Genomic DNA, 27,878 nt, shown 5'->3' with positions numbered 1-27,878 from the left:
TGGTGTTAGCTTAGAGGTTAGATAGGTACGGCTAAGATGAGAGGAAACAACTGCTTCCTTTGCACACAAGAAAAACATGAACAACAATCTTTTCTTTAATTCCTCACAGATTTCATTAAAAAACACCCATGACTCATCATAATGGCAAAAAAATTTGTAACTTGAATGTGACCTCTCAAAACAACCATACATGTGCGCACACAGACATCTGTGACACGCAGATTGCGTCAGAGTATGCGTAAGGTCTCCAAGCACATAAATAACGTGATATCATAATGAGCTAATGGGAAATTGCAAGTGAGCAACTGAGCCTTACCAGAAGCACAAATAGAGACCTTTTCCATGAAAATGAGGTTACTTTAAATGGGGAACATGATTTTAATTAAATGAATTACCTAGCCTGTATTGGTTTTAAATTCTATTATCTACGCAATAAACCTGCGTGAAAATGACTGTAAAATAACAAACCTTGCGAATCACTTGACTCTAATTATGGGAATCTACAGAATCCACTCAACTTCTTGTCATCATCATTTCATTTACATCTTTACTGTCATCCGACTCTACACTGAACTTAGAAAGTGCCAATTGGAGCTGCTTCTTATAACCGATGGAAATTGGTTAATTTTTAACATGATTTGCGTCATCTGACATTAGATTAAATGATTAGTAAATGGCAAAAAATATAAAAATGTTGCATAGCATTTCAAGCTGTATAATAACAGAAAAAGGCTGAAGCATTGTTGAAATTCTCCTTATTTAGGATTGGCTTGTTTCTTTAAAAATTATTTATGACCTGGTGTGTGTTTTATAGGTTTTTCTTTAACACATGCATTATAAATAAACATTATATTTAACCAACCAGTCACATTGATGCAATTCGTTGAAGCAATCTGTTGGTAAATGATGATAGGTAGATGGTAAATACACATCATGCTTGTACTTGTTTAGATGAGACAGCTCATCTCGAGATGCCTGATGATGGGGCCAGGATTGCTTTTCCAAGTGACATACTGTATAAAGCAGCAGTTAAGTAACAAGACATTTAATCAGATTCTGAAGGCAGCTGGCTGATACATGCCTTTCTTGGGCTATATGTATTGCAAATAATTTCACTGGGAACACATAGACGTATTATGATGTTGAAGGAAAGAATTTGATTTTCCAGGCCAAATGACCTTCTTTTACCATCCCTTTTGCCTTTTATAGTTGAGGATGACCACGCTCACTCACACTCCAGATTACATAATTAGCTTGAGCCTTGGATGGAAACAGGCTGTTTTTTCAGTTGCACACAGGATATAGCGCTTATCTGTGGTCTGATAAAACACATGTTCACAAACAAGCACTTTTATTGGGAATGTAAGAAGTTTGCAGGCTATTTTTTTACAGATAAATACTGTACATATAATCATACATAAAATTTAAGCTAAAATTTTGACACTATAAGTCATTGTTGTGTTATGTTTTTATTTGCATCAAAGAAGGTGTCCAAATTATGGAAACATACTTATAAATTCATTTATATAACACACATCCATGTTTATGTTGTTCAAGATGAGATTTTAAATTTATACTGGGACACACACATGTACCTAAAGAACTCGATGTATAGCCATCCAAATACTGACTACTAACTCTCACAAGTCCAACTGGACAGAGCATCTAACTAATTAATGACAGCATAAGGCTTTTGCTAAATTGTGGATACGTATGTGTGTTTCCATGTGTGACAGACAGCAAGAGTACGAGGAGTGTCTAAGGACATGATTACCACCGAGGGAGCACTGAGGTATTTTAAAGGAAAAATCTGACTTTCAGACTTTAGACTTTATTGTCCCCGAGAGGAAATTCTTCTCCATAGACTGAGACCCTGGACTCCCATAAAAAAGTAGGCGATCCTGCACAGAACACGACATAACAAAACTGCACAACATAATACACAAAGCACAATATAAAAAAAAATCCTTGTTTAGGGCAGCTATGGCTGCAGCCATCAAGCTTTTCTGAAACAAGCCCTCCTGCACCACAGTGTCCTATATATACGCCCTGAGGGCAATGGGGTGAGGTATTCATGTAGTGGATGTGCAGAGTCCTGTGCTATTGAGATGGCAATGCATGTAATGGCCTTATTTTTTAATATGAGGTTGGATGTGGGCAGACAAATGATTTTTTTGCAGCAGTGCAGGCTATGCGTGTGAGTTTAGCCCAGTTTTTAACAGAGAACATGTTAAAAATACAGGTGGTGTAGTGCAAAAGGAGGGAATGGGTGATGCTTTGGTACACTGACAAGAGATGTGGAGCCGAGTATTTAAAGTAGATTGTCCTGGGAGATGGACTGATACAGTCACTGGGGTAGAACATGTACAGGAAAAGACTCAGCACACAGTCTTGTGAAGCTTCAGTATTTGTCTGGAGTACTGGTGATGTGGTTAAGCCTACTTGTACCACTTGCAGTCTATTGCTGAGGAAGTTATAAATGGCTCAACTGAGGGAGGATGTTGAGATGGTGTAATTTCTGGATCATCAGGTGTCTTTGGATTATATTAAAAGCAGAACTGAAGTCCATGGAAAGTATTCTGACAAAGTGGCCCAGATGTTGAGGAAGGATGTGTATCAGGCTGGCTACAGCGTCCTCCCTGCCCCTCTTAGCCCTGTAGTCAAATTTGAGGAGGTCCAGTTGTGGGGTGACGATGGGTAGAATCATGTTGCGCAGCAGCTTCTCCAGGCATTTCATTATGATGTGGGTAAGGGGAACAGGGCAGTAGTGGTTGTGTTCTGTGGGCCAGGGTTTTCGAGGACCTGGGACTATAATGGCAGTTTTCCAGACGGGTGGTATTGTAGATTTGGGTAAAAATTGGGTGAAAAGATGGATGAAAGCTCTTGTGAACAGTCCTTAAGCACCCTTGCTGGGATGCTGCCAGGCCCTGGTGCCTTGCCCAGCTTACATCGGCTGAGCTGTCACCTTACTTTCCCCTCACTGAAAGGGGCAGAATCCTTTGGGTCCAGACAAGGAAGCAGATCTTCACAGAGAAATGGGCATAAAAAGCATTGAGTTCTTTTAAGAAAGTTATTGTCCCTATTTTGGATTTGGTTTCACAACAGGTTAGAATTCTGATTCTTTGAATTACCTGTTTTGTGTTCATTTTGGCAAATTCAGATTCAAGTTTGTCTCTGTATCTTAGCTTTGCCCTAAATATTTAATTTTTGATGTTCTGGTTTGCCATTTTCAGGCTAACCAGTCCTGTCTTTTAAGGCTTGATGTTTCTCTTTAAGGCACTGTTTTATATGGGGAGTGATCCAGGGTTTGGATGGTGGTGCTAATGCAGACGTTTATGTACTCCGCAATGACTGAAACACTGTCATGTTGATCTCCTTCCAAAATGTCCCAATCAGTGCAAGCAGAGAGCCTTTAAGGTTGGTAATGGTGTCTTCCGACCATTGTGGGGTGCTGTAACATTGTCGTTTGTGCCCTTTCAATTCCTTTTTACCAGCGGAAGTAGGGAGATGATACTATTATCTGAAAGTCCAAGCGCGGGATACAAACTCGAATGGAATGCATCAGTGATGTTTCCATAACACATGTCCAAAATGTTTTCCCTTCTAGTGGGAATGGTCACATGCTACTGAAATGATGGCAATGCAGAAAAGAAAATGATGAAAGCAATACAGTAATAATAATAAGAATAATAATAATAATAGTGATACTCATTTAGTAATTTTACTGAATTAATATCAGATGGTTGAGTTAGAATTAGGCATAAACAACATGAAAGCATGAATCCATCCTGACTTTTTTTAATGCTTCAGACTGCTGATGGTGCAACAGTGTGGGGAATATTTTCTTGGCACACTATTGGACCCATACACTTTAACACCACAGACTACCTGAGTATTGTTGCTGACCATCTCCATCCCTTTGTGACCACAGTGTACCATCTTCTGAAAGCTTCTCCCAGCAGGATAATGCACCATGTCACAAAGCTCAAATCATCTCCAACTGTTTTTTGAACATGCCAATGGGTTCACCGTACTCCAATGGTCTCCACAGCCACCAGATCTCAGTCCAATAAAGCAGTTTTGGGATGTGATAGGACGGAAGATTCTTATCATGGATGTGATGCTGACAAATCTGCAGCAACTGTGCGATGCTGTCATGTCAATATAGAGCAAAATCTCTGAGGAATGTTTCCAACTGTCACGTCCCCAGGCCCTTGGCCTGAGAACGTGGTTTAGGCAAAGACTACTGTGGGGGTCGCATATCGGCAATTGGCTGCCGATCCGGCTGACACCGCCCTCCCTCGTTCCTCCCAGTGATCGGTTGCACCTTCATCAGACTTCAGGTCAGCCTCTACAATGATGACGCTGTCACTCCCGCACTTCCTGCCTTGGGACCAATAGGAGGAACCCTGGGTCTTTAAAAGGAAGGAAGAGACTTCATTCGTGGCAGCTGTGATCCAGTTTGCCATTGGGATTGTTTGGAGAGACGCTGGTCTGTGTGTGCGAGAACCTTTTGGTTTGAGCCGTTAGATTTCCCTTTTGAGTAGCTTGTGTGCACGATTGTGCTTTTGTGTTGAGAATTGAGAAGAGACGCTCTCATTGTTTTGAGTAGCCATTTGAGTTTGTATTTGTTATAGAATTGTAATCTCAGTAGGAGACCTTTTGTTTGTTTGGAGATAAGACTTTCTGTTTGTAACGTTAATGGTAATCATTTCAGTTTGGTTTTGGTAAAGGTACAACTATTGTTTTGTTTGTTAGATAATTGTAAATTGTTAACCTTAAATTAAGGACACCTTTTGTTAATTGTTATTCTTTCATTTACTGGACAGATATAACCTAGGACACTTTTTGTTGTTAATAGTGGTATTTCTTTTATCTGAACCTGGGTATTGTAAATAAATATTGTTATATCTTTTAGTTTGGGTCTGGTGTGTTTTTGTTATCGACCCCCTGTCCCCTAGTTTTAAGAGGGGGTCATAACACCAACACCTTGTTGAATCTATAACACCAATAATTAAGGCAGCTTTGAAGGCAAAAGTAGTCGAACATGGTACTAGCATGGTGGGCCTGATTAAGTGACCGGTGAATGTACTTTGTTGCAGAACCAGACAGCTTCCAAAACCTCAGGTTCATAGTTGTTCTCATTTTTCTCTTTACTGTGCTTTGAGCACACATTCTATACATGCAGGGCAGATACAGTTACATGAACATTCCTTTTACTTACACCCTTGAATATTCACAGATTGATCTGAGTTAAGAATACTCAGTACTAAGAATACTGAGTACTAAGTACTCAGTATTTGAGTATATTTGAGTTGTGTTTCTGTTTAAAAAGAAAAAGCTCTCAGTCAAGGAGTTCCCTAATTGTATTAAGGTAGAGTGGCCAAACTTAATTTAAGCCTGAGACTAAAACACAGCTCTTTAACTTTAAACTTTTATACTTGTATACTTTTCTTTGCAGGTGTAACAGGTGCATAAGAAAACTTACAAACAAGAATAATTGGGGAAAACTAAGGCAGCAAAGAAATGATCAGCAACACAGAAAAGACTTTACTTTGGTAATCCTTTTTTTTAGTAATGTTTAAAAAGGATTTGTTTGGAAAAGATGCTATGGTGGAAATAGTCTAAAAATAGTGCAAAAAATCTCCTCTCTTGATGAATGCGTGTATCTGAAGTCATCAAATAGAATATGAAAAGGGATCATTTCTCACAAGGGGATGGTGAAGGATGGTATCCGTGTCTGATTAATAATAGATGCTCTACCGGAACATCAGACAGAGAAGCCCATGCAACTGATGTTAAAAGACAATCATGCAGAAAAATAGACAATCTAAAAATGTCACAGGTAGTATGGTATGCTGCCAGGGTTTATTGAGCTGTGACAGCCTATAACAGAAACAGTTAACCCAGGAGAAGACTTTTTTTGGGGGTGGATGGGGAATTATTACAACTATAATGTAACACTGCTGGAAGCATGGCTTATTCTAATCTTGGCATAAATGGATTGATGTTTTGCTTGAGGTGATAAAGGTAGATACAGGGTAAGCTGGGGAAGCCTGTTAATTTCTGGATGAAGTTAGGTAACTGGCCTTTGTGAAGGGATGCCTGCAGAGTGAAAATACCAAATTATTCCAAAATGACTATGTTACATCACAGACTCAACTGCGCTGCACTGTGCACCACTGTGCTATGACATTCTCATTTAGACCGGATTAGGAGGTCAAAGGTCTGTTTTGCCCAGTTACACATGCACCGCAGAGGGCTCTTCAAGGCCAGGTGTTGCCAAATATGGTAAAAACTGCTGAAGATACACATACGCACAAAGACCTATGAGATGTGTTTGAACTTATACATAAAATCAATCTACATATTTGAAGGATAGGATCATTTTTCACAGATAAACTCAAGGCTTTTGAAACATGAAAACCAGTTTGTGCTGGCTACTGCAAAACAGCACCATATGGAGCCACAGAAAATATCTTAAGGGGATTAAAATGCACCAAATTAATGGATACTCAGAAAACAAGCTTCAATTCGCTGTGCCACATCTAAAATGGTTATCCTGGATATATACCTCTGCAACCACTCTCCCTACTGCACTTTATCTGAAAGGACTCCTCAGGGAGATAACCTTGCAAGAGAAAATGTGTAATAAATAGAAACTTGGGGGTTTGAAACAAGGAAAACTGAAAAGTAGGAGGACACAAGAGGGGGGAGTAGGGGTTTCTTGAAATTCTGAGAGTTCTCCCATTGCCCAAATAAGTACCTTTTAAAAGAGAATCTGTGCCCTGCTGAGCTGTGGATAAGGCAGCCAGCAGAAAAGGAGCTGCAGAAAATAGAACATGTCCATATAGAGAGGGGAACAGTGGAGAGAGGGAGCAGGAAGGGCCAGGGGTTAAATGCTTCCCCAGAATGTGAGCTTTCCATTGGCGTGAACCCAGAGAAGAGTCCCCAAATCCCTGCCATCTGACACCCTGAGGGTCTACTCTGAAAATGATTGAGTAAAGGCAAGTGAAATATTGCCCCAAAAATATAGATTTTACTACAGTTCTGTGTTTATAAATGTTTAAAACACTAATGACATCAAATTTAGAACCTCAGTCAGCATTAGTCTGAGTTTTAGAGCACTGTATTGACAGAGGAAACAATAAAGACAAAGAGACAGAAGAGGAAAACCTGTCTTGACAAACAAAACGCCCCACAGATGTTGTGCTCCTCTCTGACACCACTGGTCTCCATAGCAACCCTGCTGGCCAGTAATAGCCTCTAGCTCACCTGGCTGCAACGGCGTCACATAAGACGTACACACAAAATTAAGCCTTCCGAATGGGATCCCAGCATGTATTTATAGCGACACAGGAACCCACAGGGACCCACCCAGCCCTGCCACCCCCTCAGGCATTACCAGATAACACACATCTCTAAACACAGACCATCGACCCCCATCATTAAAAGCCCCAGCCACAGACACACAGACACACACATGCATAGACACACAAACATCCTTAAAAACAGATCCGCCAAGTCCCTCAATCCTAGTAAACAAGCCCTGTAATTGGTGATGAAAGATAGTGGGCATTAAACATTAAAGCTGGCTTGTGCTGATGCTTTCACTGGCTGAAAAGTCTGCTTAACACTGGGATATAAATTAATTTTAATAATTCATCTAGGCAATAAATACAAAAGAAAGTGTACTATGAGCATCTTGTGGGTGACAAAAACCTCTTCTGACTTATTCTATTGTTTATATGTTGCTCAGGAGTACTCCCAACTTGAGATTTCATCACCTAAACAACTTAGCAACTGTGTTTTTGAATAATTACATGTAATAATCTAATAGTTTGAGCCCAAATGCAACAGATAAGATACTGCTTTAAGGCCAGCTGGTGTTTTAGAAAAAGGTTATCTCTTATTTACTCAATTAACCAGATGTGTCACAGATACTTCAAACTTACTGTTTGTACTTTAATGTGACCTGTGAAGCTCCTCTGTTATCACCTGGAAGCATTTAACTCAATCCAGTATTAAAAAAAAAATATATATATATATAATCTAAAGGAAATACAGTGATGGAAAAAGGGCTAACAAACTTGTCCTTATAATTAGGTAAATGCAACCTCAGACAACCAACAACAAATGATGCTTTACACTGTATCAGTAAGCCAAAATAGAGAAGCAGTGTGTGAACAACTAATTACACCCCAGGGTTCAACAGCTTGTCAATAGCTTGAAGTAACTATTTTGTATGACTTTTTGGCCCACTTTTCAACACAATGTTGCATCTGTTTATTGAGGTTTGCAGGCATTCATTCATGCACAGTTCTGTTTAGGTCCCATCATTTCAGACAGGTTCAGGTCTGGACTTTGATTGGATCATTGCAGCACCTCAATTCTTTTCTTTTTCATCTGTTATGCTGCAGATTTGCTGCTGTGTTTGAAATCATTGTCCTGCTGCATGACCCAGTTAAAACCAAGCTTTAGCTGTTGGACAGATGGTGTCAAATATGACTCTGGAATACTTTGGTATACATAAGTAGTCATGGTTAACTCAATGGCTGCATGGTACCCAGGCCATGAGGCTGCAAAACACAAAGCATCTTCCCTCCACCACCGTTCATGACTATTGGTGTGCAACGTTTGTTACTGTTGTTTTTGTCCATTTGTGGTGTTGAACATTATGGCAAAATATCTTCACTTAGGCCTTATCTGCCCAAAGAAAATTATGTCATAAGTCTTGGAAAATGCAAACCAAATCTGTGCTGCTATGTTCATTTTAGAGAAAATAGACTTTCTTCTGACAACACATCCAAAAAAGTCAAAGCCGTACAGACTTGTTATAATTGTACTGTCAGTTACTTCTACATTCAACATGCTAAATGAGGCCCGTAGAGTCTGAAATGTAGCTTTTGGGTTGTTTTTTTGTTTTGCTTTGTTGTTTATTTTTTTGTGGTCTGAGGCTGAGCTTAAGGTTTGGGGACAGATTGGCAGCTCTCTGGAATATTTTCCATTTGTGAACAACCTTTCTCACAGTAGAATGATGGACTCAAAATGTTTAGACATTAACTTGTAACCCTTCCTAGATCGATGGGCAGCAACTGCTGATGTCTCTCCTTCTTGGCATTGTGTTAGCACATACCTGAATGCTGCACCACAGCAAACTGCCAAAAACCTCTGCTTTTATAGAGGTGATCACACTGATGACAAACAATTCATTAAACACATTTGATTAGCAGAGCAGCTCCTGGCTGCAATTTACCAATTTAATCCCTGTGGAAGCAGTAAAAATGTACTTAGTTTTTAAGATTTTGCCCTCTGTATTTAAGCTTTGTTTTTGTTGACTAAAGAATGACACATTGTAATTTGCCAGGTGTTGTTATTGTTGAGGTTTCAGTAAACAAATTTAAGATCTGGTAAAGATGTTATTAGATTTGTCAATTGGATTTTTCCCAAATGGAAAAAAAGACTAACACACTTTATGCAGACATGTATATTATATGGCTAGTATGATGCTATGTGCTATAAACACTACTGACATTTTACACAGTGTCCTTTTATATACATTAACTAGACATTTTGCTGTATTTTCTAAAGGTGACAGCAATTTGCAGCTCAAGCCAGGCACTGAACTGGTGATTATATAAAGGACTGAAACACACTGAAAGCATCTGTGCTGGATGTGGGAGGTGAATCTGAGTGTACTTACCAGGTAACAGACAGAGGGACAGAATACTGAGGGGAGGGGAAACACTGGAAGATAGCACAGGTCCACTCTAGAAAGAAAAAAAAAAAAAGATATTTTTCAGTATAATTTTCAGGCATCTAATGTGCTAAGTTTGTGATTAAGCTTCATCTCTTAGACTTTCAGCAATATTACAAATGCTTGTGATGCCCTTGGGGAAAACTCTGACACACAAACACAACCCTGCACAAGAACACATATGCACAACACTTACCAGGGTGTAATCACTCGCTTCTAGTTATATTCCTCATCCTATTTGGCGAGAGCAGAATTTTAATCATTCCTCTGGCTTCTGCTAAATAAACTTTTAATAGGAAGCTGCTTCCCTTAAGAAAGGCAGCCCTCGTCAAACAGAGCTGTGGAAATGAGCTGGCAAATTAGACAAACTGCAAACACCTCCGCATGTTCACTGCTATAGCTTTTGAGTGGAAGGTATGTGAGTGAGTCTGCTAAGAGCCTCACATTTAAATGTAAAGGACAGACTGGGTCAAAGAAAATTCCAGGCAGACAGTGAGAAGAGGCAAAATAAGAAGAGGAGCATAGAAAGGAGGATATCATCCAGGAATCTTTTCGGAGAGACATTTTTTACCCTTAAGGTATGAAGACAAGACAAAGTCCTGAACATTTCCTGCAGTTTTCAGAGAATGTTATTCCTCATGTCTCTCCTCACTTCTTCATCACAGTTTGGTTTGCGTTTGCCCAGAGGCAGACAGGAACCGGGCAGTAATGGTTTCTTTATACACACACTTTGCAAGATAAACTTTGCAAAGTGTGCTGACAGCACAGGAAGATTTCAACAATTGAGTGAAGAAAAGTTGCTGTAGTGCAGACTCTTTTTATTTCTGGGATTATGACTGTTTATTACTGCTGAATTTTTCAGATAGCCCAATAAAACATGGATCCTGTCACTGGCCCTCTTTGTTTTGTTTGGAAAAAGACTCATGTTTGACTCACAGGGCTTTTTTATTTTTATTTTTTTTATTTTAAATTAATAAAAGTGATACATCAAGTATTTAAAAAAAAAACTACTCCACACCAGTCTATTCACAACAATGAGCACGACAAAGCTGCTATATTAACTTAATGTATGGAAATACAGCATATTTTAACTCTCACATATTTAAGGTTGTCTGAGGATACATTCCCAGCTACAACAAACTCATTTAATTAAAAAGCTCTTTGAAAAGAATTGCTTCTGTAATGTATTTTGTTTGGTCATTTGAACAGGCTCTCTACCAGGGACTTTTGTTGACTCATGTTGCTGTTGTTTTATTAGAGCCACCAACAAGTATGTTATTTATATGATCTGAATCTTAAATATATACATTTGGCCCTTTTTAAAAGCGCAAACTAACTTCCTGCCAGGGTGTGGCAAATTGAATTTATCTCCAACCAAGATGATAACATAATGGAAAGAGGAAGTTTTGCACAACATTTCCAAAGTCGGTGAATATTTATGCTAAGAAAAAACAAACAAAACATTAATTCAGTAACAACAAACATAACCCCGATTAAGATTTTTGCCATTATCAGGCAGGCCTGCAACTTTAATTTAAAACCTATAATTAAGGCTAAGTAACAAAAGGAAAATCTGAAACTGTTATGTAATATAAAAGAGGGGTCCTTGCTTTTAATCAGGTTACATATCGTCTCACAATGAGAAGCAATATGAATGCAAGACTCTCTGTGAGTAACCCACATAAACCACAAATAAGACAACTAGGAGTTGTTCTGGAAAATGAAACAATGTTTTTGGGGGGAATTAGATTTACTTTGAAGCAAGTCTACTTCATGAAGGAATGAATAAAAACTAATAAGCTGATGGTCAAGAATTGAGTTTAGAAATGAATACTAAAGTAGGTTTGATAATGTTCCATCTGTTCTGTCTTTAGTGTCCTCTGCCTGTTATCGCTCTCCATTTCCTCTCCGTGTGGATGGGCCTCTCCCACAGTGGCAGCTTATGTGGATCAAATAAGCTGCATGTCAAGTGGCCCCACTGGATGAGAGCTGTTCACAAGCCTCTTCAGCCAGAGCAGAGGATGGGTGGGTGCACTCTGCACCAAAAAAGGGAAGCCATGTCACATTTACAGAGAGTAATATTTATGTTTTATTAGGTATTTTGACAAATGTAAACTTGGCAAATGAAAAATAGAAAATAAAACAAAGATTTATTTTAAACTGAGAAAATATTTTTTGAGATGCTGCTGAGTGACTACATCAGTACGAGCTTAATATGAAGTGTATGAAACGACTGGTTGCAGTTCCTCAAATGGACAATGACTCCAAAAGCAAATCAATCCCCACATACCTCAAAGTTTAGATACCCTAAAAAAATACAACTAATAAACAACTAAATTCCAGATAATTTAAACAGTAGGGGGCATCAATTTTTGGAGACCCTACACTTTTAAAATTGCACTTGAACATTTAAGGACCTCATGACTTGAGTTATGTGTGATTGTTTTGGAATTAAGCATCAGACAATTTTATTTCTTGCAGCATGCCACAGCTCAAAAATTCAAAGGACGTCAGCGTCTAAAAATTCAGTCCAACAATGTCAAAGGTAACATCACAATCTATATCCTTCTTTAATGTAGTGTATGGTTGCCAATCACAATTGCTAACATGGCTATCAGTTTAATAATGATTACACAATATCATACAACATATTGATGTAATTATGCACCTGATAGAATATTTCCCTGTGAATGTGTGTGCATATCAGAGTATAATTGTATTTTTAGAAAGTGTTATTCCAAGTAACATCCAGCCGTGCTGCAATAATTCCTTTGATTAGGGCAACAGGTAAGAGGCTGGTAATCTCCCTCCTGCTTGTCACAGGATTTAAATGCTGAAAACAGTGGCAGGTCTGCCATCATCACTCAACGAATGACGGCTCAGCTGGGGAAACACACAGGGGTGCTGATTAAAAGGACAGAACTGTTCGTACAGGCAACCTCACACAGTTCCACAGGTATCACAAGATCTGAAATGACAGGGGGAAATAATTTGAGATGTTTCCCCAAAACAGCCTCATCTAAAAATAGCATATACCACAAACATAAAAGAAAAAAACTATATCTATTTTTACAAAGTAGCAATAGTGAAAAGGAAGTATAAAGTCAATTCAAATCAAACTTGTATATATTTTCATATATTGGTGAGATGCACCCCCAATGTCTCTTATAAGTTGCTTTAAAAGTGAAAAGAAAGACAGTTCAAGTGCTAACAGCATATGTTCCCTCCTCAGGAAATCGACCCAACCCAAAGCCTGACATGCAGCTCTCTGTGGGACTCACTGTTGGCTGCTTTGCTGCCACAAACAGCACCTGTCAGAGCACCGAGAGGACACGTTCCTTTTGTCCCCGATGTCAGCTGTGTTCATCTTCAATATTGCTCTTTTGAGAGTCTCCGCGAAGGGACATCAAACAACATCAACTGTGTGACCGAAGGAGAACTATGAGAAAACCCCTCCCTCCCCCCCTTCATCATGCAGCTGTGTCCCACTGGGCAGTGGGGTCTCTGAGAAGGCTGACGTACGCTAACCAGACTGGAAACTGAAGGATGGAAATGAGAATAAGCAGGAGCACTAAAAGGATAAAACGCATGAATGAAATATGATGTGTATTATCTAGTGTACTACAACATGATATGACAAGCATGTAAACTGATCCAACTCTTGTGTCAGTGCGGCAGCTTCCTGGAGCTGGCAGTGTGACTGAGATTGGGGAGTGAGACAAGTTAAAATTATTCTCTTAAGCAAACACATTTAAACATTTCACCTTCTTTAAACTGCATATAATCAAAGCATGAAAGCAACAAGTTTTTATTCATATTAATATGAATTTGTTGTTCTTTACATGCTGACAGAGTTTCATTATATTCCCTTTTTTAGCATATAGAGTTTTGAACTTCTGACAGCTTGTCACACGTGTGAAATTCATAAAAACAGTCACGTATAATTAGTATATTATACCAGGAAAAAAAGTTTAGATAAACACAAGTGTATGAGTGCTGTGATTGTATTTATTTTGTTATGCATCAGCATGTGAGTGTGCCCTGTTGGGACTGGGCCATTCACAGCTATAAATGAATTGTATAATCATGATTACTGGAGGTGACTGTGATCATGATAATGTTCATCTGTAGTAGAAAATGGTCATATTTTCATACTGTTTTCTAGCATTTGACTGACTGGGTTTATGGTTTTTAATGACCTTATCTCATTGCAGCCTTGTCTATTCGGCTGTAGACATGACGTATCCACTGTGTGACTTTTGTTTAGAGAGGGAAAAAAATTATATACGTGTATTTTATGATTCAGTATTTATCGTCTTTAAATGGGTATTATTCTTAGTAATAGTTCTATAAAATGTGCATTTGGCCTACACTACAATCTTGCCATATAAAAGAAAAGATAATTACAATTAGAGTGGTTAATACAGCTGCAAGGCAAATTTATTGGAATGAATCATTTTACTGGCAAACCAAAAATTTTATGTAATTTATTACTTTGGTTTTGCCATTTCCACTAGTGACTGTTTTTTTTATTATTATTTTTTGTATATCCATGTTCTTTGTATTGTCTGTATCGGCCCTTATATGGACAAAAAGATTTCCAGATCTACTATAAAAACGTAATAAAACATAATAAATCTGTAATGGTAATGGTAATTATTTGTCTGTAAAATTCCACAATTAGGACTTACTGGAGTAAATAAATATATCTTAATCTGAATCTGACTGTGGCTTTTGAACATCGTTTGCTTTATGTACAGTACCAGTCCAACATTTGGACAATTTTTCCCCATTAAATCTAATGAGAAAGAGTGTCCAAACTTTGATTTGAACTGTACAACTTACAAAAGCATCCATTGCAAAACTATTGATAAAAGATTTAGGTGTGAAGTGCAATATTTCACTGACTTACTGCAGCAAATTTACATGTAGTGTTCCTTTGCACTTCAGTTTCAGCTAAAATTTGGTCAATATATTTTCTTTAGAATTAAAGTTTGAGATGAATTTTGAAGGGTGAAGTTAACCTAGAGCCATTAATTCTCACTCTGCACCTGCAAACACAGTAGTATAAACAAAGCGCGTCAAATGAATACGAGCTGTATGAATACTTGCAACTAATTTATTTTATAGTTACAATAGGTTAATCTCATTGGACTGAAAACTCTCCCATAGTGGCCAGCACAGGACCCTGATTGTTCCTAATTTACAGTGACTTGGCCACAAGCACATAGCTTGAATCCTAGCAAAGCTGGATTCATGATCACAATCTCTTAAATCTTGCGAGAATGGAGCTACCTCACTGGCTTGAATGGAGGGAATAGCTTGAGACAGCAGAACGTGGGTGAAATTGAAATAGAAGGTAGAGACAAAAGCAGAGGTATCCTGAGACAGGCAGAGAACAATGGAGGAAGAGAGGAAGGGAGTGAGGCACAGAGAGAGATGCACAGGCACTAAAACAATTCACATACACTTTGACTTTTCAATTTTATCTTTTCTGTGTGATGCTGTCAGGAGCCAGCTCCCTGAGGGCCAAACAGAGAGATAGGCAGGCAGGCAGAGAGAAAAGGTGAGAGGGAGATCTTTTTTTCTTCTTTTCTGCTTAGTGAGTCATGTAGAGACAACACAGAAAGAACATCATTCCTTTTGCCTTAGAGAACGATGGACGACTGTCTTTAACAAGGGCACACTTAGGCACATACACACAGGGATAGAAATTCTCCCTTTCCACCATTATGCTGTCTAATTAGTGGATTACATTAGCGGGGACCAATAACAGGAAACCATTTAACCCCAGCTAATACTTGCAGCCATTATACTGCATAATTTGTGCTGGTATGACATGGAATACTGCAGGGATGAAATCTGTGCACAAAGCTGCAAACACGCACCACTTTAGTGGTTCTTAAGCCCATTTCAGGCCCTCAATCTTTAACACTGGATTTTTCTAAGTAAATTTCATTTTGGCTGTTTGTTACATAAATATTCCATTATAATTCAGCTCAACCATGACATGATCTTAGCAGATAGAGCTGCAATTCACTCACTATATAGCATGTGGTGCGTGACAGGGAGTGTGGCACTGTTGGAGAGTGGTGTCGAGGTGAAGAGAAAGAGCTCAGAAGTTTAAAAGGACTGAGTCCTCAAATATAGATTCTGTGTCATTTATGGTGTGCATGAGACAACTAGATATTTAAGTTCCGGTTTATGATATGCAAATTGTTGTTTGTTATTTGTTTTTATTTACATCTAAACAGTGTCCAAACCTTTTGGGAACTTTTGGGATTTAACTAGACTGTGATAACACAATAAATATGTGTCTATATAACAAGAGAGCATTAAGGAGCAGAGAGTCATGCATTAGATCAATGCTTCCCAAACTAGGGGGTCCTAAGATAATTTCAAGGGGTTGGCAGATCATGATAAAAAAAAAAAATATATGGCCTACATTTATTAAATACATGTAGGATTTTTATTAGGGCTGTTATAATAAATTTATAAATGCAAAGAGAAAATCTGTGAAATTAATGCATTTATGTTTTTATGCATTCAGGCATAAACAACAAACTTATTACTTATAACATATTAAAAATCTGAATTAGGCATTATCTAGGCACGAGAAGCTGATTATGGGCATGGAGGTGCTTTGTTACAGCAGTTAACCAAATCCACTAAAACCGTGGTTCAAAAGGTTTGAGAACCACTGTATAAGATAAAATTTGTTTATCCTCCACAAGGTGACGAATCTGTAATCTGCTTTTGTGGGAAAACTCTCCATGTTGTGTTCAGCATGAAATCAGATTGTGATTGTAATTATTTCTGAATTATTGTTTAATTAAAATGACATGTGCTTTGTCACACCAGCTGTTATGCTTTGATATATGTGGCTGCTAAAGGGAAATTTGCGTTGTATACCTCTAATACCTCTTAATACCTCTAAGAAAGACAGTGTTTTAAGATAGTTTGGCCACTTTATAACGTTCATTCATTTCATGGATTTATTCAGGGCCAGATGGGATTTCTTTTCCCACGTTCTGGATATGGTGTTCACCACATTGTCTTCATGTAGAAGATGACAATAAAAAAGTGTCAGTAGTGGGAACTTGGAAACAAAACACATAATTGCCCTCAGAATTACATAAACACAGCTGGGAAGTGCTGTAAATAAAGTAGTATACTAGTTTTGGCCAAAAGAAGATTAACAACACTCCTTTTATGATGTACTTTGATTTTGACACTTCTCTAAATTTAAGATTCTTCTACAGTTTGTTATGAAAGCCATTTAATGGATTTCAGTGCTCAGCCCAGAGGTTTATTTAATGACATGCGAGAAGTGGCTAATGAAAAATGGATGGAGTCCTATGACAAGTTTCTGGCAGTGGATGGAAATCCATGTGAGAGAACGTTTACTCGTAATGCTGTGTGTGTGTATTCTCCCCTAACATTTGCATGGATTGTAAACTCTAAAGAAGGCCTGACAAAAACTGTTAAAACAGTTTTTCTAAGAGAAAACAAATAAAAACATAAATTATGTCCACATTAGATACTTGATGATGTTTCTACTTGAGGATATGAACATAGAAGCAGTTATTCCTTCCTTCTGGCCAATGGATTATGCAAGCTAATAATGAAATAAAGACAACTGTGCCATGCTTGGCGCTCTGCATTTTAACTTAGCTGTGCAGGGTAAGTGATAAGCTCAGCTGTTAAATATTACATAATTATTATCTTGTACAGTAGTGTGGTGGTTAAAGATGCTCTATTGACACACACACTTGTGTTTCCACCACTTTAGAGGAAATAACAATTATTTTCTGAAGACTTACCATAACCACAACTAGAGCTCGCCTTTCCTTAACCCTTGCCCTAATCGTAACCTATATCCCACACAACATAATCCATACAACCACACACGTCATCACTCTCTCTCTTTTCCCAAACAGACAGAAGCAATGCTGCAGAAAGAGGAAGAAGCAACATTCCTGCTATTTATCTAGTCATCTGATCTGGCCAGCGAGTCATGTGTTGGAGCTGTTAGAGTCTTGGCAGGATGCTTTAGGCTAGCCCTAACCTAATATATTCCATTGTGTTTTCAGTATCTTAACTTATTCCTAAACTGCGCTCTTTTTTTTTGTTATTGTGAATGAGCCATCTCCCCTTAGAAACACACAACTGCTGCATTCTTGTCTTAGAAACACTGCGAATGATGACTTAGCCCACATTTCACTGGTGCTGTGAGAGCACACTGGTTTTATAATGCTGGGAAAATGCCAGTGAAGATTTTATTTATTTATTTTTATTTTTTTTTAATTGTCATAACTGGGACTTTTAAATAAACCAGTTCAGAAAACAACCATTATCCATAAGTCTATGTCTTAATTTCCTACCTCAAATATTGACAATGCAATAACTAATAATTTTGCTGACTTCAATGATAATTGCATGTATTAAAGCCTCGCTCTCTCCATTGTTGGCCTGGCTGTGTAATAATAGCTATCCAGGAGAGAATGGTAGAAAATCAAGTTTTGCATTCTGGAGCAAAGGTCAACAGTTTAATTGGAAGTGCAAATTACGTTCACATGTAATCCCAAAGTGGATTGAGCCATGGGTAAAGTGAATGTGCACATTACAAGAGTGTGTGCATTTAACTAAAGAAAGGAGGGTTGGTTCCAGATTATTTTTAGACCCACACGTGTAGCCAAGCTCCAATCTTCACCACTAAAGTGTTGATTTTACTCCTCGAAGCCTTTTTCACACAAGCCGGGATACTCCTGCTGCCAGCCACTGAATCAGCTAATGCTGGCATTTGTTTTAAAGAAATAGTAAACACTGACTTGATGACTGCAGCCCCCCCATCTGTTGATTCAACAGTAAGCATTTCCCTCTTTTTCTGTCCACTGTGTTTTTCACTCGCCTCCTCTCTCCCGTTCTCTCTGTCTCTGCTGCTGGCAGGCGGAGAGTCTGCAGAGAATACCCCCCGTCATTGTATTCACCCTCCAGCCACACTTACCCTTGTAGTGAAGACACACGCTCTCATCATTGATCTCTCTGTCTTTGAGCAGCAAACAGTGCCACTGAATATCTTTACAATCTACAACATCTAAACCAGAGAGAGCTGAAGAAAAAGTTTTGATCAGCCATATTCGGAGCTGTGACTGCTAAGTGGAGTGGAGTCAAGAGACCTATCAGTGCGAAGAGCAGAGAGCATTACTGAGGCTTTTAGCAGTGTCACAGGCCAGTGAAACTAAACATCCATGATGGGACAGTGTTTGCATCTTAGAAATTTGTTAGTGCAAGCTGAGTAACCCTGTTAGTTATGCCTGATGTTTCTTTGCATGGAGAAAAAAATAAGCTGCTTGATCATGTCTGAAATGATTGTGGCATAAACATATCAAACCATCTTCTGATTACAAGTAGACTGAATTTGAAGATCCTTTGAAAGTGACATCTCCCCCACCCGGGTGCAGCCTCGAGTGACTGTCACATCCATATTTTGTGTGAATGTCAACATCTGAAAATGCAGCAGGGTGTCCAACCTATGCTGATACATGACTACTGCTGATGTTGATAGCACTGGCATCTTCACTGTCAGGCATGATGATGTTTTATTTATTTATTCACTTATTTTTATAAACAAAAGACTAACCTATGTTGATCTTTTTTTCATTACATAAGCTACATAGAGGTGTCACTGTATATAGGAATAATATAAATCAGAGAAGAACTTAAATGCAAACTTTGTTCTATTTGATAGCATGCTTATGTTAACTATCACAACCTTTAAAAATTAATAAATATACAATGAAGTAAACTGAACCTTGATGAACAAACTGAGACATGAATTATGTATATTGTGTATTATTTTATTCTGCATTGTTAAAGAAAATTGTGTTCTCTTCTCAACCCAAGCAGCCATATTAGACCAAAATACAGGAGTTGCAATAACTGTAGACTAATGCTTCCTCTGCTGTGTAGGAAATTTCAAGGTGTGTTGCAATCAGGGAGGGAAGCAACATTTTGTAAGGATTGCTCCTCCATTGCATCCATTTACATCCATGGTTGCCTGATTAGATTTTGTTTTGTTTGGCTAAGAAGAGAGGAGAGGAGATAGAGGATGTACCTTACCGAGAGTAATTAAATTGCAGCATTAAATGTAAGACATCTGTTAATTAACAAGCTGATATTGTGTCATTCAGCAGTGTGTTTACTTTATGGAGTCAGACTGTTGATTTTCTGGCTCACTATATTGATAATAAAGATGTGTTTTTACATTGAAACTCAATAAAAGGTGGGTTTTTAATCATGCAGCAGACAGATATGTTTGACTTCTTATTATGAAGGTTAGGAATTGACTGAGGCATAATTTTAGAGGCTGCTCATAAAGTCTGAGTTTAAAAATATGATTCTGAATTTAGACGTCAGGGTCTGTGCAGACAAAAGACAACCTCAGAAAGAGAGCAGGAAAACAATTTGGCACCTAAAAAAATGACACATGGCATCTACTTCACAATTTCTATTAATCTTCACAATCACTGGAGGTTTAAGTGGTGATGCAATATCATACTTTATGGGTTCCTAACTGAGGAACCCACAAATGCTTTCAAACAACATAAGCTATATAGTAGTAATAAGACAAGCCATTAATCACATTAATTATTCACATCATTAATCTCTGCATCTGAGACGTCTGTGAGCACAAATCAGAGATTTGGATTAAAACAAGAACGGTCAATAATAAACAAATATGCAACCCAGTGAATCAGACAACTCTGAGTGGTCATGGCATTTCTTTTGTTAACCACAATTTCTGCCAATAATGTGAAACAATCCGTTTCATTTGCTATTATATCAGGGTTTCAAGAACCAGGAAATTCCTCTATTAGACGGTTCCTCTACAAGAAAAGAAAATTAACAGTTTTGTGTATGTCTTTACTGATGTCAAGCTATAAACCTAAAATAACAAAAGAACTACAATCCACTAAGAATATATTGAGAATAATAATTCAAGTTATATGTACGACCATAACTGGACTTTTTCCGAGGGTTCAGTTACTCCTCATCTTTGCACGGTTCAGTCATTTGAATATTCCATCCAACAATCCATGCTTATTTCAATCCAAGGCCATGGGGGTGGGAGGGGGGCAGTCCATCACAGGGTCCAATTTAATATTGATGCATAGGGGAAAAAGTCCACCCCTGTTAGACAGAGTCCTAACATTTCTGTGATGGAGTCATTTTAATTTTGCAGGGAATAAATCTATTTACCTGTGGAGGCACAGGTATTTATTTTGGTGCCATTTCCTTTTTTTTTACAATCTGTAAGCAAGATTATGTAAAACACTGTTTAAATAAATATCATGAAACTTCATCTATCAAAAAGGTCTCCCACTGTGTGTTATTTTACCATTGTATTGATGTTTGGCTCTTTACGTGAACGATGGCAAATTTCAAGTTCTGACTTTTGAGTTGAGCACCTTTAAACTCTTAAATAGTAATTCCTAACTAATTCAATTGCTTTTCATATAAAAACAAAAGCTCTACTGTTGTACTTTAGTGACCACCCAGCAGTATTATTGTTTTGCTATTTTTTATTGTGGCATTATATAAACAGGCTGCTTAGCATTGAACAAATATGATGAGAATGTAAAAAAGCTTGCAGCATATGAAAATTAATCAGACATAGCATTCTATGTTAATGCATATTACATCATTAATACAGAACACATTACAGAGAGCAATCACATTTTAACTTCATTACTCTGTCAGGCTTGGCACGAGAGAGCAAACAGCAGCAAACAGTTGCTCAGCGTACTTATCAGTGACTGATGTCTGGCAGTGGATCGACCCGTGCGTCACATTGGACTCGTATGAATGATACTGTGAAAAATTAGCCTTGTCGCTTTCATCAATCAGCACAAATCTAATAAAATGTGTGTTGTCTACCGATCTGGGTGCAACTTGCTTGCAATGTTAAACGCCCTAGAGCAAAAGGCATCTGTATTCAGTAATAAGGCCTGATCAAAGACAAAGTTAAAACAAAAAGCAGGTAATCTGTTAAGTAGTACAAGACTGATTCTTCGTCTTGTTTCCTAATTGTTTTTAACCTCCAGAAACACTTTAAACAATGAGACAGAAAGATTACATAACTTATCAAGTTAGGCCTAAAGGCAGGATGAGGTCTAATACTTCATATACATTATGTATTCATTTTAATCAACTTATTTCATGGAGTCTGGGTTATTAATATGCAATCATGTGCCAGATGGTCCGGAAAGAAGAAACTAATATTGAAGAGGTAGCTTGTGTTATACTACATTCTGGGAAAAGAGCCTTGTCATCAATTGCTACCAGATGGTTATTAGCCAGTAGTGCTGTTAGGCAGAATCTAACCAGGACTGAAAGAAAACAACACAAGAACTCACCAGTTCAGCATCAATAGCGTTCAGCTGGAAAGGCTCATATCTCGGCCTGCAGAGACAAAAAAGGACAGACGGTGAGAAGGGAAGAGAATTTCATAAATCACAAAGGCCAGAATCTGGACTTATTTGGCTTAGGTCTATAACCTTGTTATACAGTGGGAAGAGCATGAGCTGGGATAGAACCTAAGAGAGATGTCCGCATACCACATCCCGCTGTTCCGCCTCCCAAAGAAAACACAAAGGGCAGACGCGTCGAGGGCTGTGATACAACATGTTTTTGACATACTACAACAACACTGGGAATGTCAGTTGGTTAGCCAGGCTGCTCGTCTGTTGGCCTTTTACTCCATCTGCCTGTTGGAGCTTCCACATTCACAGATCTGGGGCGACTGACAACTTTGCCGAGACAGCTCTGAGAAGAAACAATACCAAGGATGCCAGAGTTGGTTTGTTTTGCTCAATATCGGATATGCTGATATTGTCCAACTCATTATGGCCAGCACTGATAGATAAACAAGGTTTATCCAGATAAACTGCAGAAATAATTATGTCCTTCCTGTACTGTAATATTTATGTTATTAGATTTTCTAAACAACACTAATATAAAAACCTGCCAGTGGCATTAAATAAGGGGGAAGAAAGGTGAGGTAATCTGGACCTTTCAACACAGAGCATACAGTGCAACATAAATATTAAAGGAAATGAGTTATGGAGCATACCAGCCTCCCACAGTTATATTGGCATGAAGTGGATTCCATTTTAAGTCCCACAAGAAGAAACGTTATGCAAATCAATACAATGATGGCAAGTTTGCCACTCAAACACACAAAAAATTTATATTTTTCACCAATGAAGAATAAATTACCCAAAAAACACAAGTGAGATATCCAGTTTATACACTGCAAGATGGTTTACTTTCTTACTGTCTTTTAATCTGAGTTAAACTCTGGTTTTACTGTTTGCTTCTCAGTCAAAGCAGAGATATTTTGCCTGCTTGCTAAATGAACAGAGACACACTTCAATAAACATTCAATCTGCCCAGCGCTGACTCTAGACTACGCTGTATCCATCCCTCCAGCACTGCACTGCATCTGGGTGCACCTGAAGCATGACACAGAAAAGCAATTTCTCTCTGTTTAGTGTAAAATTGAAAACTGTATATATGTGGTCACGCTTACCAGATGGGAATAGGCAAGCATAAGGAATAATATCTAAACCCGCGGTATATTTTAAAAAGGCCAGAAACTTGGAAGTGAGCTGATCAAATAAAGTCACAACGCAATGATTAGAGAACACTACAAGGTGGGGAAAAAATCCATTTTAATTCTTGAAGTTAGACAAATGAATAATAACAGCAGTGAATAATCTCCATTGCAATACATTGTTTGATATAATAATAAGGATTAAAGCCCTGATCCCTGATCATACTACAACCAAATAAACAGACAGCAGGATGTTATAAATAAAAACTCTCTAAGGCACTAAACACAGAGTGTACCAACAATTATGATCTCATCTGGTCCAAACGAAACAAAGTAATAACAAAACACCTGCCCATCCTGTTAGTGTTTAAGCTCCTTATTCCACATCTATTCATCAAAATGCCTCTCAGTCTGAGTTTAAGCCACAGGTAAGGGATTGTTACTGTGTGAGAGCATAATGTTTGCCTCTATTATCACGGGTGGGACGTTGATGTGGCAGTGTCAAGCAAAATTTGTTTTCTTTTGCATAATGGTGATCTTTCACAGGCTGCAGAGGACACAGTTTGTTAGGTGTGGGAGACAGCTTTCTGCGATTTCACCGTTACAGGCACCAAGACACTCTGTGGTCCTTGACTAAAAGCATTTCTGATGCTCACCAGTGCTGCAATCTATACAAAATGAAAATGGGTTCCTTGTACAAATATGGCTCATGCCTCATAATATATAAGTGGACAGAGCAAATAGGACAGAACATGGGGTGCAGTCGTTAAGGGACCATCTGCACCCGTTCATCAATTAATTTTAGAGAACTGCCAAGCCAGGTAAAAAAAATGACAGATTATGGCCTATCTGCAGTGCAAATAGGCTTATGGAGTTACCTGCGAGTTATCCCTGAACAAATATCACACCATCTCCTGTGTGCACGCGATAAAAAACAGGTTTTGAAAATGGAAACCTGCTGTCAGACTCTATGCAAATCCAACAGTAGGGTCATCTGTGCTAACACTGAGGAAAACCACTCACATATACCTTACTATAATTAAAAATGGAGCAGAAGTTCCAAATAATAAACTTATATTGAGGTAAATCCATTAAATTGATGCAGGAGGCTGAATGTACAGAGGAAGATCAGAAAATCAAAAACATAAGCAGTGTGGTCATCCTTCAGGCCAGTGGAAAAAATTTTTAAGGAGCTTATTTTGCCGTTCATTGCCAAATGGAAAAATATAAAAAAGAAACATTGCATATTTAATTAGACATTCCCTCGTTTTCATGTGTAGCACAAAAATAATAACCTTAATGTAAGTATTAAACTGTAGGAGGTTAATGTTTCTATATTTATCAGTGATTTGACCTACAAACAGTAGTTTTCAGTAATATATTTACTCTTGCAACCCATACCTTTATGTTCATGTCCTCCACTGCACCATTCATCACATCACTGTAAATAAGACTATTAATTATTGAAAGAAATAACCAAAAACCCCCCTGTTGAAACAGCTAATACATGAGTTAATTTAAACTAAATAATGGCATTATCAGTTACTCCATGTTCTGATAATGCCTCACTTGCCAATTTAAACATAATTTCATAAATGTTTCACTGATGTTACATTTATACACTAAAGCATACTCAGAATAAAATAAGAAACTTGTGCTCCTTGCTTGCAATAACAGTGAGCATCATGCAGTGTGGGTTGCATGCATGGCAGCTGCAGCTTCCAGATTCACTTTAGCTACCCGACTGACAAAAGCAGTCCCTGGATCCCCCCCTATTCCATAGAACATTTACATTTAATTAAAGCTGTTGCAGGTCAGTGCACGGCAAATATTGGAGGGCGGTAAAGCGTTAGGTACACATCTGTGCAAATGTAACATGGAAAAAGCGCGGGTATGCCTGCTAGTCGGTTGACCATCAAAGCCACTGTGCAGAGAGCACCGTGCTTGTCATCGCCCGGCTGGCTTCTGCTGTCCCGCTACAGCTAGCTTCACTGGCTAGCCTCCCAGCCTTTGGAAACATCAATAGTCCCGGCATTTTTATCTAGTTTTTAAGCCGCAGAGGCTCTATGTCGTATCGTATTTACCTGGAAGAGAAGCCAACGCGCCGAGCAATCCCAGAGTAAATTCGATATCCATTTGTTAAATCTCTATTTTAATGCGTGTGGTTTGCTAGCTAGCAAATGCTACTGTCTCCAGCTGTGTGTGTGTGTGTGTGTTTGTGTGAACGTGTGTGTGTGTGTGACAGAGAGATCGAGTGAGGCAGACGGAGGTTGTGTGATGTCTGAATGATGCGAGCAGGATTTGGTGTGAGCCTCTCAAAGCCAGAGTGATGGAGTTTAGATGAAGGTGAACATTAAAGGGACACATTTCATTTCCCCGCCGTAAAACAAAGCAAACGACTCCCCCCAAACTCTATAAACATTCTACTAGCAGCTATGAGAGACATTACACAAAGCTTCACGTTGGTTTCTTACGTGATTTGGCTGTTAGTGAGGACGGGTTTAATCCGACGGCGGAGAAAGAGAGAGAGAGAGATGATGCTTAGCAGAGTCCGGGTCGGGAATTCTCTCTGTCTGTGTGTCTTCCAGCTGCTGCTCTGTCCCGTCTCCCGCCTGCCGGAGCGTCCCGGTGCTCTTGTACCACTCGCCCTCCAGTGGAGAATGAGCGGCCCTGATGCGCTTTGATTAGGAGCCCCTCTTCAGAAAGGCAGCGCGGCGCCCTCCTCCTCCCTCTCACCACAACCTCTACCACCAGCTCCCGACGTGCCTGCGCGTGAGTCGGTCGCGTTCGTGCTAGATCGGTTTTGTGTGTTTGTACGAGCGTGCGCGCAAATGAGTGAATGAGTGTGCCTTGGGTTGACAGAAGAGTGAGTCATCCAGAACCACATCCAGCTCCTCCCCCCTTTTCTAACAGCTGACTACTGTAGCCGCTATGCGTTGATATAGACAAACGGTGCCTCCCCCCTTTGTAAAGTCACAGTAAAATGCACCTCTGACTGACTGCAGCGCACACCGGTGGATTTTATACTTTTACCTTTTTTCCTTTTTTTATTTTATCAGGACCATAACTTTATTTGTTGTAAAAGAAAATTTCTTTTCTTTCCACCTCAAACAGTTTGACAATATTTCTATATTAACATAAATGTTTCTGTAACGCAGATAAGCCAGATGGATCTTTATGGGACTTTCTGGTTGCATTTTAATACATTTCTTATAAGTGCAAAAAGCACAGTTGAAATATTGTGTATTTGGTCAAACTAGCTGCAAAAGCTTAAAAAATAGTGGATGATATATAAGTCTCACATGATTCCAACAACCATCTACTTCAAGCTCCATTCTCCCTGTTTATAATTCAGAATGACGCGTCCTTGCACATTAATGTCATCACTGGGGTTTTCTTTCAGAGACCACACATGGAAACCATTTTAAGAGGAGTAGTAAATCCAGTGAGCTGTTAGACAATTTTCCTAAAATTAAGGAATTTCTCTTTAAAAGTTAGTGACTGCACAAAGTTGTTTTTAAACAAAGTAATTATAAGTCATTTGCAGGGAAACAATATATGTAAACTGTAATAAAAAGGAAAAGAAAAAAAAATTGGATTAAAGACACTGAAGGACAGCAACACAAAGCAAGGGCACAGTGCACTGCATCTCTCTGAGGGGAACTTTTTGGGTTTTAGGATATGCTCTAATGGTCTAACATGAGCAGGAATAATATTAGAATTACAATCAGAATGTTATCAAACCCAGATTAAGGTTGGGTCCGGTGTTAATGTTAAATTCTTGGGGTTTAGGATTAAGGTTGGATTAGGTTTACATTAGTTGAAGCATAGAGGAGGGGTTAGGATTAGATTCAGGGACCAAAGACCAAAAGCACACAGCTCACACAGTGAGTGTCTCTAAGTATGTGTGTGTAAGCACAGTGTACCTGCCAAGTAGCATCCTGTGGTCCTCTTCTGCCGTCCTGGTGTGCCTCATTAAAGCCCAGTTACAGAACACCTCCTCCTCTCCATCTCCACAGCAGATGGACACAGGGCGATAATATTCCAGGGAGTTTGGAGGGGCAGCACTGTTTATATAACCCAGAGAATCTTATTAAAAAGCTGCTCGCCTTCTGTCCTGAACCCAGGGTTAATTAGCTCACTTCCTAGTTGCCAGCATGCACGAAGGCCTCCGAATGGTCACAATGGTTGTTATGGCCGAGGTTTGCCTTATCTCCTGTTGCCTGTTGGGATTATGCTGAGGAGCTGTGACTGAGAGGGATACAGTGTTTATGAACGCACACAGCCGCAGCACATGCTCAGACACTGTTAAAAACTCAGTCTCATAAGTTCATGGACACTGCTGTAGACCTACTGCAACATGGCAGACTCCAGGCACATGCTACCTTCACTCAAAGTGTAACAAGTATTTTATATCCTATAGATGAGAAATGTGTTACCCAGTGCATGCAGTCACACATGCTGCACAGCGTCCCTTTTTAAGTCACTGTGGTGGGGTTCAGT

At 38.8% G+C, this 27,878-nt stretch overlaps 1 protein-coding gene across 3 annotated transcripts in view; it reads right to left on the bottom strand.

The window, feature by feature from the left end:
* LOC121633568 (1-phosphatidylinositol 4,5-bisphosphate phosphodiesterase beta-4-like) overlaps positions 1-26,262 on the bottom strand; it is a 61,239-nt gene extending 34,977 nt beyond the window's left edge. For 2 of the 3 annotated variants that reach the window (XM_041975672.1, XM_041975674.1), the window contains exons 1-3: positions 25,850-26,262; positions 22,177-22,222; positions 9,704-9,770 (exon numbers count right to left, since the gene is read on the bottom strand). The gene's annotated coding sequence lies outside the window, so the exon portion shown is untranslated. Of the gene's footprint in view, positions 1-9,703; positions 9,771-22,176; positions 22,223-25,459; positions 25,585-25,849 lie in introns of those variants that run through there. The other variant, XM_041975673.1, reaches the window with a different exon arrangement.
* Between the last annotated feature and the right edge of the window lie 1,616 nt (positions 26,263-27,878).

This window comes from Melanotaenia boesemani, chromosome 22, assembly GCF_017639745.1.
Source record: "Melanotaenia boesemani isolate fMelBoe1 chromosome 22, fMelBoe1.pri, whole genome shotgun sequence".
NCBI classification, from domain to species: domain Eukaryota; kingdom Metazoa; phylum Chordata; class Actinopteri; order Atheriniformes; family Melanotaeniidae; genus Melanotaenia; species Melanotaenia boesemani.
This window is presented reverse-complemented; position numbering and strand designations above follow the sequence as displayed.